Source organism: Carlito syrichta, unplaced genomic scaffold (assembly GCF_000164805.1).
Source record: "Carlito syrichta isolate Samal-C Ts95f unplaced genomic scaffold, Tarsius_syrichta-2.0.1 Scaffold288311, whole genome shotgun sequence".
NCBI classification, from domain to species: Eukaryota; Metazoa; Chordata; class Mammalia; order Primates; family Tarsiidae; genus Carlito; species Carlito syrichta.
The window spans coordinates 279,747-292,215 of NW_007232407.1; the positions used below are offsets into that span (position 1 = coordinate 279,747).

At 39.0% G+C, this 12,469-nt stretch overlaps 1 protein-coding gene across 15 annotated transcripts in view; it reads right to left on the reverse strand.

Annotated features, from left to right (window-relative positions):
• RIC8B (RIC8 guanine nucleotide exchange factor B) overlaps window positions 1-12,469 on the reverse strand; it is a 119,208-nt gene that overhangs the window by 78,205 nt on the left and 28,534 nt on the right. The window lies entirely within an intron of this gene.

Below are 12,469 nucleotides of genomic sequence, written 5' to 3' on the forward strand. Positions count from 1 at the left end.
AATCAAAAACACATAAAATATAATAAAAGAAGTGACAGTTAATAAACATATTCAATGCTTTATTCAATACAATCATTTCTATTTAAAGGATATTATAAGAAACAAATTAATAAATTGTGTACATTTGGATAAATCGAAAAAGTTGCACATTGCATATACACATCAGCAAGAGGGTTGAAAAGACATCTTTAAGACTCTTCCATCTGCCGAGTGTCTGCACTCCTTCCATATATTAAAGGTGCTCTTGTGTGTCCCCTTTATTTTGCCCCAATAGTGTTTTTCTGTGCCATAACTATTTTTAAGTTGATTTTATTCTTCCTAAAACATGCTCTGCTCTCCCCAAACACCTTCCATAGTTCCCTGTTACCCACAGAATACTGCTGAAATGAGCTCAGTGCCATCCTTCCTGCTGCTGTCTGTCTCACACATTCTCTGTCTCTCTGTCTGTCTGTCTCTGTCTCTGTCTCTCTCTCTCTCTCTCTCACACACACACACACACACACACACACACACGCACTTTCTTTTTCAGGTGTTCCAAACTGACTCCCAATCCCTGATGATGACATGATACATCCTGAGCTTTTCCTCCACTGTCCCTTTAGTGTGGCAAGTCCTGCCACCACATCCACCCATCAGAGATTGACAAAAAATTGTTAGTAGTTCGCTCCTGAACGGAAACCGCAGAGTAGACTATAGCAGTGGATCTCAAATTTCAACATGCATCATAATCACCTGAAGTGTTTTTTTTACAAAAACACAGACTGTTGCACCTCATCCCCAGAGTTTCTGATTCAGTAGGTCTGAGGTCAGGCTCCAGAAATGGGAATTCTAATAAGTTCCTAGCTGATGCTACTGCTGCTGCTGGTCCAGAATTCACTCCAGGAACCACGGAACCATGGTTAACCACAGAATGACGTAATTTAGACGTTCGAGGGTCAGGGTGAACTGAGACTAACTAACCAGAGGAACACGGAAAAGCAGGCAGAGTTAAAGTCGTTGGCACAGATGCCCTAACCATCACCTTCACTGCTCTGTGTTAAAGATGCACGAGGGTGGCCGGAGGAACGGGGCACGTCAACATCCCATTTAACTTAAGTGCTAGCAACTACCAGAGGCTGAGCTTGGTAGCTCAGCCTGTAATCCCAGCACTTTGGGAGGCCAAGGAGAGTGGATGGCCTGAGCGTGCAGGTTCGAGCCAGCCCAGGCAACTTGGTAAGACCTGGTCTCTACAATAAATTTTTTTAAAAAATTAGCTGGGAGTGGTAGCATGTGCCTGTAGTTCCGGCTACTTGGAAGGCTTGAGGCAGAAGGATTGCTGGAGTCCAGCAGATCAATGCTGGGGTGGGTGAGTGTATCACTGCATTCCAGCCCGGGTGATGGAGTGAGACTGCAACTCAAAAACGAAAACAAAAAAAAAACTACTAGAGGTGTGAAGCGCATTACTCATTAAAGGTCAGTGGTCCTGGGTTTGAAACTTGTTCAACCGACCGTGGACTCTGGAACCAGAGCAGCATGTTGATGGTGAGCAGGAGTTCTGGATTTAAATTCCTTGTGTTAAAATCTTGGCTCTTCTACTTAACAGTGTGACCTTGGCATTAGTCTCTGGGCCTCATTTACTGTAAGAATTAATGAGATTATACATGTACAGCATTTACAACAATACCTGGCAAGTGATAAATGTTCAGTACAGGTTATACATTATATATCATTATAAGGTAAAATCTCAAAGTCCTCAGCTTGGCATTTAAGATCCTCCAGGCTGCTTTGAGTCTTTTCATACTATTCCTATCAAATCTTCCTCTAGCTATATTCCTTTCAGACTACTGCACACTGAGCTTCTTTGCTTTCTCATAGCCTCTCCTTACATTTGTCAGTTCCTTTTCTTCTCTGCCTGTTTATGTTTTAGCCATTCTCCAATGTTAAGCTTAAAATCCACTTCAGCATAAAAATGTCTATAGTCACTTCAGCCCCCAACACTCTTTCTTTCCATGGAATACCCAAGCCACAAATTTGTATCAATCATTTGGTACCTAGCATATTTGTCCTGTTAGTTTTCTTTCTTTTTTTTTTTGAGTTGGAGTCTCACTCTGTTGCCCAGACTGGAGTGCGGTGGCCGCCCCCAGCCACTGCAGCCTCGACCTGCTGGGCTCCAGTGATCCTTCCGCCTCAGCCTTCCACGTAATTGGAACTACAAGCGTGCTACCACACCCAGCTAATTTTTTGATTTATTGTAGAGATGAGGTCTCATCAAGTTGCCCAGGCGGGTCTCGAACCCGTGGGCTCAGGCAATTCACTCACCTCAGCCTCCCAAGGCACGGGATTACAGGCTGAGCCACCAAGCCCGGCTAGTTTCCTTTTTATGAGTTTATCTCAACTATTAAAAGCTCTCTGAAGGCAGAAAGAACATCTCTTTTTTCTTTTTTGTAGAGACAGGGTCTCTCTATGTTGCCCAGGCTGGTCTCCAGCTCCTGGCCTCAAGCAATCCTCACACCTAGGCCTCCCAAGGTGCTGGAGTTCTAGGTATGACTCACCACACCTACCCAGGCCATCTTTTTTTATGAGAGAAAAAAATGTACTATAGTGGCTTTTGACTCAGAAAGAGCTGGGTTTAATGCTTGACTTTGATGTGTGATTATTATTATTATGTTTTATCGGCTGTATGATGTAGACACAACTTCTCCGGGCCTCAGTTTCCCATTTTTAACATGGGAACATCATCTATATCTCACAGAGATGTTATGAAATAACATCTGGAAAATTAGCCGGGGGTGGTAACGCGCGCCTGTAATTCCAGCTACTCGGAAGGCTGAGGCGGAAAGATCGCCAGAGCCCAGCAGGTCGAGGCTGCGGTGGCTGGGAGCGGCCACTGCACTCCAGTCTGGGCGATAGAGAGACTCCAACTCAAAAAAAAAAAAAAAAAAAAAAGAAATAACATCTGAGACATAATAAGTACTCTTAGCAGAGCAACTAGAACATAAGCACTCCCTAAAATAAACTAATTGAATTAAGAAGTTTTGCAAATCTCAAGCATTAGTAGAGGTCTATTAATATTCTTCTTACCTGCCTATCCCTGGGGAGGGGAGAAAGAATACTGTCTTGACACTTCTCCTTTCTATGAAGAAAAGTAGTAGAGGAAATTCTTTGGATTATAACTGTTGGGCAGTTTACTGGGTAATAAAAGTATTTTCACACAAACAGCAGAAGCTAGGTACTTTCATATAAAGTTCTTTTTTCTGAAGAGTTTAAATAACTTAAATATATATGTTCTTTAAAATGTAAGTTTAATAAACCTATTAAAGCAAACAGAAAAAATTCATAATTACATGAGCTGATATATTTTATATTCAGTGAGCAGACTTATTCTTATTCTATTTACTTGATTTTTCAGTAACATGCATTATTGCTTTTATAATTATAATAATCAAGTGCATAAACTTTTGTTTCCTGGCTTTTTAATTTAACATAATAAGCATTTTTCCACATTACTACAGTGTTCCCATAAAAATAATTTTAAACGAATGTGGTATTAAATATGACTTCTGTTCTCAGTAAGTCTCTAAAACAAAATGCAGCAAAGTCCAGAAAGAACAATGGGTGCAGCATTAGAAGGGATGGCTTCACAAATTTAGTAATTATAGTACAGATTGAGTATCCCTTTCAGATTTTTAAAAATTTTGGAATATTTGCATTATAATTACTGGTTGAGCATCCCATATCTGAAAGTCCAAAATCTGAAATGCTGCAATGAGCATTTCCTTTGGGTATATCATGTTGGCCCACAAAAAGTTTTGGATTTTGTCCTGTCATTTGCAACAACATGGATGGAAATGGAAGACATTATGTTAAGTGAAATAAGCCAAGCATAGAAAGGCACATATAGCATGTTCTTACTTATATGTGAGAGCTAAAAAATTGATCTCATGGAGACAGAGCACAGTTGATGGCTACCAGTGGCTGGGAAGTATAGGGAGGGGATAAAGAGAGATTGGTTAATGCGTATAAAAATATAGTTAGAGCCGGGTTCAGTGGCTCAGCCTGTAATCCCACGCCTTTGGGAGGTTGAGGTGAGTCGATTGCCTGAGCCCGCGGGTTTGAGACCCGCCTGGGCAACTTGGCGAGACCTCATCTATACAATAAATCAAAAACTAGCCAGGCGTGGTAGCACGCCCCTGTAGTTCAGCTACTTGGAAGGCTGAGGCAGAAGGATCGCCGGAGCCCAGCAGGTCGAGGCTGCTGTGGCCGGGAGTGGCCACTGCACTCCAGTCTGGGCAACAGAATGAGACACAACTAAAAAAAAAAAAAAAAAAAAAAAAAAAATATATATATATATATATATATATATATTTAGATGGAAGGAATATAATCTAGTGTCCTTAGCACAACAGAACAAATATAGTTACAAATAATTTATTGTATATTTCAAAATAACTAGAATAGTAGAAATGAAATATTACTAACACACAGAAATGGTACATGTTTGAGATGATAGATACCCCAATTACCCTGATTTGGTCATTACACATTATAAGTTTGTATCAAAATATCACATGTACCCCCATTAATACATACAACTATTTAGTACTGACACTTTTTTTAAGTTGCAGATTTTTGGATTTGGGATACACGATCAGTAGTATTTTTTGCTTATGTTCTTTAGTTTACAAAAAACTTTATATATGTTTCTCAAACTAAGAAATGCCTATTGAACCTTACTATCTAATTCTTAAAAGGTTAAGTGATTGCCCAGAGACACTTAGCTAAGAAGTAGATGGTCAGGACTCAATCCAGATCATCTGATTCCAGTGTAACTGCCACTGTAAATCAGTAATTGTATCACAGCTGTCTCTCATTTATTAACTCTGATTTTGAGCATGTCACTTTACTAGGCTTCTTTCTTTCTCTATACCATGCATTACGATTAAATGCCCTCTAAGATAATCTTTTTCTAGCTTCAGAATGGTAGGTTTTTCACTATGAATCTGTATAACTGGGATCATCTTTGGCTTTAGCTATGAAACAAGCAAAACAGACTATGAAGCATATGTGAGCACTCCGGTAATCTATCATATCTTAAGAGGTGATTTCTAAAACTATTTTAAAAATTAAAAGTCAAGTTTTATACATAAAGAAAATGTCTTTGCTTAAAAGACTGATATCATAATTAGTCTACTATACTCTGGCAATCCAAAAGAGGTTGTTAGAAAACACTTTCAAAACAAGTGCTACTGAAAAGTGTTGTCTGTGGATTAGTGCCAGTTTATGAACTCTTTGTTACTAGAGCATGTTGAGATAGGTTTAAAAAAATCAAGAGTACACATTTAGAAACCTTTGTAGTAATTTGACTTTGATGTGACATCTAAGGATGTGATTATTTCTTTTAGTGATTAATTTTGATTGTATTTTACAAAAGTGCCAGTCTACTGCAAATTAGAAAAATTTGAACAAAGACCTTGATACTTGATCACAAATAATTCAAGAAGCACTGTTCTAGACAATGCATTTTATTCTCTACATGTTTTCAACTATATAGCCAAGGTAGTAAAACTAGCTTAGATACCAGAGTAATGAATAAGTAACATAAAGCTTCATAAATACAGTCATTCCTCAGTATCTGATGGGGAATTAGTTCCAGCACCACCTGGTTTCCAAAATTCACAGATACACAAGTGCCTTACATAAAATGGTACAGTATTTTCAGATAGCCTGTGTACAATCTCCTATGTACTTTAAGTCACCTCCTGATTACTTATAATACCTAATAAAATATAAATGCTATATAAATAGTTGTTATACTGTATTTTTATTTATATTTTGTATTGTTGTATTGCTATTTATTTTTACTTTTTCTGAATATTTCTTATCTGTAGTTGGTGGTGAGTTCATGGATACAAAACCCGTGGATACAGAAGGCTGACTATAGCTTACCTGTTTAATTGTTAGGCATTGTGATGGAAACTGACAGTTGACCACCAAAACCTATTTTCCCTTCTCATGTAGTAACAGAACTGTGGCAAGACCCATGGCTACCTAGCTATACCACATCCCCCAGTAGTTCTTCATGGTCATTTGAATAAGCTCTTGCTAATGGAATGAATGCGTGTGGTCATGTTCTATGCCATTTCTAGGTCTGGGTCTTTTAGACAGTAGGTATGACTACGCCACTGTCTTGTACCCAAGGATGAGAGCCCCAAACCTACAAGTGACAGTCTAGACTGGGCTTCCACTCTAGGTTAAGACAATGCTCAACCTGGACGTGGTGGCTTATGCTTGTAATCCCAGCACTTTGGGAGGCAGAGATAAAAGGACTGCCTGAGTCCACAAGTTCGAGACCAGCCTGGGCAACTTGGTGAGACCTCATCTCTACAATAAAATTTAAAAATTAGCTGGGAGTGGTGGTGTGTGCCTGTGGTTCCAGCTACTTGGAAGGCTGAGGCAGAAGGATCGCCCGAGCCCAGCATTTCAGGGCTGCAGTAGCCATGAACATGCCACTGCATTCCAGCCTGGGTGACAAGAGTGAGACTCCAATGCAAAAAAAAAAAAAAAAAAAAAAAAAAATTTATATGGTGAATCAGATTTGACAAACTGAAAGGAAACCAGGCCCCTGAATAAATTCATAGAGCAGAGCCATCCACCTGCTTGAATGATTACCTCAGAACTATTACTTGAAAAGGTAACAAACATCTACATGTCTTAGCCCACGTCTACCTTGGGGTTCCTTTGTCACAACAACTTAGCTTTAATATAAATAGAATGTACCTTTGAAATGTGATGCCCCATACAGATTCTCACTTGTGTCATCATTCCATATATAACAGATGTTATATTTTACCTCAAAGATTAATAAGCAACTACTCTCTATCTGGAGTTAGGCCAATTTGGCCTGGCTGTGCCATGGCCGGTTTGTATATTAATTTTTTGATCTATTCAGCCATCTATCAAAAATTCACTAAGTATTGGCTAGGCACAGTGGCTCACACAGGTAATCCCTGCACATTGGTAGGCTAAGGTGGGAGGATTGCTTGAGGCAGGAGTTAAAAGTTGTGGTTGTACACCACAGCACTCCAGCCTGGGCAACAAAGCAAGATCTTATCTCAAAAAAAAAAAAAATTCACCAAGTGTCTATTTAATAAATCCAAGAAACTGATAAGGGAGGTTAATATATCCAAAACAATGCAGAGAGATAATGGTAAACTTCTAAGGAATTTAAAATTGAGTAGAGGAGAGTTATAAAGAAACACAGCTATAGATTAATGTGATAAGTGCTGTGACACATCTAAGCAAGAATTTCCTGGACTTGCTAATTCTGTTTTGGGAGGCTGTTCTATGCCTTGTGGGATATTTGGTGGCACCCCTGGCTTCCTCCTACTAGATGCCAGTAACACCCTCACTACCCAGTCATGATAGTAAAAAATGCCTCCAGAAATTGTCAAATGTCTCCTAGGGAGCAAAGTCACTCTTTGCCCCCATGAGGATCACTGATCTAAACATAAAACAACTATGGCAATACAAATCTAGGAAAACTAATTGACTCTTTTTTTTTTTTTTGGAGTTGAAGTCTCACTCTGTTGTCCAGACTGAAGGGCAATGGCACACTCACAGTCATCCCAGCGTTGACCTGCTGGGCTATCAGGCAATCCTTCTGCCTCAACCTTCCAAGTAGCTGGAACTATAGGCGCATGCTACCACATCCGGCTGATTTCTTGATTTATTGTGGGGATGAGGTCTCACCAAGTTGCCCAGGCTGGTCTCAAACCCAGGGGCTCAGGCAATCCTCTCACCTTGGCCTCCCAAAGTTCTGGGATTCCAGGTTTGAGTCACCACACCCGGCCAGAAGCTAATCGAATCTTATGAAGGGAATCAAACCGACTCAGGGAAAAATTTTCCTAAGGATATGTCATCTAAGATGACACTCGAAAAGTACAGATTCAATTTCTAATCAATCCTTCAACAAATATTTAGTGTCTACTATATTCAAGGCATTGTGCTAGGTGATAGGTATACAGTGGTGAACAAAGATAAAATTCTGGTTTGAAAATGTTATTAAGACCAGGCTCAGTGGCTCAGTCTGTAATCCCAGCACTTTGGGAGGCCGAGGTGAGTGGATTGCCTGAGCCCACGGATTCAAGACCAGCCTGGGCAACTTGGTGAGACCTCGTCTCTATAACAGATCAAAAAAGTTGGATGGATTTGATATGTATTTTAGAGGGAAAATTGACAGGACTTGCTATTTGTGGGGAAGAAAGAGGCTTCTGGCTTAAGCCAGCATAATACTATTTATTGAGAAGGGGAAGACTGGGGAAGAACAGATTTTGGGGAAAATTATGTACGTTTAAGATGCCTACAGTTTGCGGTGTCTTTTGAGGAAGTTGAATGTATCTGGCTGGAACCCTAAGTAAGCATCAGGGCTATGCTTCCTATGTGAGTAAGGGTATTTCAAGTTACAGGAATGAATGAGATTGGCTAGAGAAAAATAAAGAGAGAAAAGAGCTTTGAAAAATGTTAACTGCAGGTGAAGATAAACTGATAAAGGATGTTAAAAGGTATCAATCGGCAAGGGCTGGGCATGGTCCAGAAAAGGTGGCTCACGCCTGTAATCCCAGCACTTTAGGAGGCTGATGTGGAAGAATTGCTTGAGGCCAGTAGTTCAAGACCAGCCTGAGCGACACAGTGAGACCTTGTCTCTACCAAAAAAAAAAAAGTAGCAAGAGGAAATCTGGAGTGTAGTGTTCTGGAAGACAAGACAGGAAAAAGTATCTTATGAGGGAATGGTCAACTGTTTCAAATGTAGATGAAAGATCAAATACCATAAGGATTTGGCAAGGCTAGACTATCAGTGACCTTGATAAAAACAGTTTCTGAAGAGTACCTGGGAGGTGAGAGAGACAAGCAGATATCTCTCAAGATATGTGGCTATAAGAGAAGCAGAGAAAAGGGATGGCAATAAGAAAGACTATAAGGTCAAGAGAGGTTGTTTTTCTGTTTCTTTCTTTCTTTCTTCCTTTCTTTTCTTTTTTTAAAAAGAGAAGATATACTAGTCCATGTTTGTATGATGAAAGGAATGAAGAGTTTGGAATTAATCCAGAGGAAAATGGGAAATTTATTAAAGGGTATTAAGCAGGAAAATGACATTAGATTTTGTACTTTGGAACTATCACTCTGATGTTAATGTAGAAAATGGATAAGAAAAGAGGCAGGACCCAAGCAAGACAATCAGTTAAGAGGCTGTTTCAGTAATCCCAGTGAGAGATGATGGAGGACTGAACTAACGCAGTGGTAGTGATGAATTGGGAAAAGTGAACAGAGAAGAAATTTTAAGGTTGTAGAACTGACCAAACGATTGGTCAAGAAGAAAGAAGAAAGAGGAGGCAAGAGCCTCCTAGGCTTCTAACTTGGCTAACCTGGTTGATGGTGGTATCTTTCACTCCTAAAATAGGGGACTCACTTCCTAAATTATGCAGCAAAAACCTTTCTGGTAGACATTTCTCCTTAACTGTCTCATAGTGAATACCTTAAATAAAACACATCAACTAGGGAGAGGTCAGACTCCCCCATAACTCACCTTTCTAAAACTCATATTCAATTACTTGTCACAATATCCTTGATCCAGGCACAATAACCTACTCTCCAGTTCCCAAGTGAACTTCTGTGCCTTTTCTCATGTTATTTCCCTATTTAGAATGCCTTTGCAACCCCTGACTTTCTATATCAGTCCTACCTGAAAACAAATGCTGTCTTTTTTACTATCCCCCAATAGGAGGTAATCTCTTCCACCTCTAAATCCAGAATACTTTAATCTCTACCACCTTTATAGCACTTAACACCTCTGACCTTGAATTATATTTATGAAGACTCATCTCTCTTATCAGCTTTGGGAGGGAGGCAGACTTTGTCTGATACACTTCTTTTCTTCCAAAGGCACAAAGATGCTGTCAAATATGTTGAATACTTACACACACCTAGCATGTACATGCTAAGTGTGCCAACTTCAGAGCAATGTGTACTATAGAATACGAGTATTATATTCCAACATTTAATAGGTTACTGAAGTTCTGGATTTAATTCCCAGCTGCCACTTACGTTAGTTGTATGACTTCGAATAAATTGGTCAACTTTTTAAATTTCCTTATCTGTAAAAGGGGTATAATAGTACCACCAACTTCATAGGGTTGTTGAGGGAATTAAATGAGATGATGTGAATGTTCTGTCCTAGAATTAAATACCCAAATAAATGTTACTTATTATAACTGCAATGTATGTGTCATACATAGTATTATCACACATTTTAGTAAGAAGCTACAAGGTATAACAGAATGAGTTGTATAATAGGAAGACACACATGACTGCTATTTATTACCTGTAAGGTCTAAGCAAGTTATTTGATTTATCTTAGTTTTAGTTTCATTACTTTCAAAATGGGAATAATACTTCATTACAATGTTGTTTTATTAAATGAGATGACAGTACACAGTAAGAGCTAAAATTTTACATTTCCAAGAACAAGACCTATAATCAAAGGTCTCAACTAATAATAAAATTTTGAAGAAGGCTTGTTTTTCAGAAATAAGCCTGCTTGTAGAAATGACATAGTTTTCTCTCTGACATCAGTGTTTATCAAAAGGATTTAATGAGCTAAGGGCTTCAGAAATCTTTACTATTAGGTGGTGAAATTCAGATAAAGAGTAATAATTTAAAATAAAAATGGGTCAATGATTGAATAAACTACAAAAGTGAACAGAAAAAGTTAAAACTGCAAAAGATAAGGATTAATGTCTGTAATTTTATTTGCCTTATTTACAAGAAACAGGAAAATGCACTAACTTTCTAGTTCAAGCTGGAAAAAAGGGCAGGGTACATGTACATTACAGCACTGAGTTCAACTTGGCAGTAACACTAGGAAAACTATAGTCCAGAAAAGAGCTTGAAGAGCCAAACAAAACGAGCAGTTTCTAGAATCAGAATGTTAAGAGTTATACGGAGCTATAGTGATCACTTACTGTTAACAAACACTAGCAGTACAAAGACTTTGTACTGCTAGTACAAAAGTGGGTTTTGTGGGCAAATAAGCCTGGGAAATGTAAAAGCATTCACTATTTAAAATATTAAAGATGTTCAGATGTACTATGGGAAAAAAACCTCTTTTTTTTTTTCTTTTAAAATATGGTCTCACTCTTTCACCCAGGCTGGAAAGTAGTGGTATGATCATAGCTCATTGTAACCTTGAGCTCCTAGGCTCAAGTGATACTCATGCCTTAGCCTCCCAGTAGTTAGGACTACAGGCATGCACTACAGGGCCTGGCTAAGTATCTGTTTTTTTAGTGGAAGTGGGGTATCGTTATGTAGCCCAGGCAGGTCTTCAACTCCTGGCCTCAAAGTGATCCTCCTGCCTTGGTCTTTCAAAGTGCTGTGATTACAGGTGTGAGCCACTGCCCCTGGCCCTGCTTAATCTTTAAAAGCTGATATTTCTTTAATGTATTTGATCCCAGAACCCTTTAAAAACAAATAGCACCTACTAACAAACTCAGGGCAAGGTGATATCTCTCTCGTTTTATGGATAAGAAAACTGAGACCCAGGGAGGCGACATAATTTGCTTAAGATAGTACAAAACGCTACAAATGGAAAGGAGACTCAAATTCTTGACTCTAAGTCCTAGTTTCTTTTCATTCTACTGGTATTCAGTGATATATAAGAAATAAAGTAGGCTGGGCATAGTGCCTATAATCCCAGCACTTGGAGAGGCTGAGGTGGGAAGACTGCCTCAGCCCAGGAGTTTGAGAACCAGCCTAGGCAACACAGCAAAGCTTCTCTAAAAAAAAAAAATTTTTTTTTAAATCAGCCGAGTGTGGTGGCACATCCCTGTACTCCCAGCTATTCAAGAAGCTAGGCGAGAGGATCGACTGAGCCCAGAAGGTAATAGCTGCAGTGAGCCAAGATTGTGCACTGTACTCCAGCCTGGGCGACAGAGTAAGACCTCAACTCAAAAAATAAAAAAATAAAGAAAGAAAGAAAGCAAAAAAAAAAAAAAAAAAGGCATTTCTAACACTAAAAACAATTCTGAGTTAAATTAGGCCTATGAAGGGAATTATTGATATACATATTTTCTCCTTAAATAAAGAGAACAACATCCTTAAACATGATTCTACTTTTTATAAATGTTTCTGTTCTCCTATTATAGTGGTAGTGAAATACCTATCCTTATAGTCTGCTGCTTTGTCTTTAATAAGATTAGATTCCTCTTACCCTGCTTTTTTGCCCATTATGACTACAGTGTTTGCCACATGCTTGACTTGTACTCTCACTTGAAACAACCAGTACTCCTATAGTGACGGGATAGAACCCTGCTCCTAAAATAGGCTACACACATTCATCTGGGAGATGTGGCCCAGTGCCAGGGATACTTACAGTCATAGGAAAATCCTAGTACATACTCTTGAACCACTATTTTACTAAAAGATTATTGGGGGGGTGAAT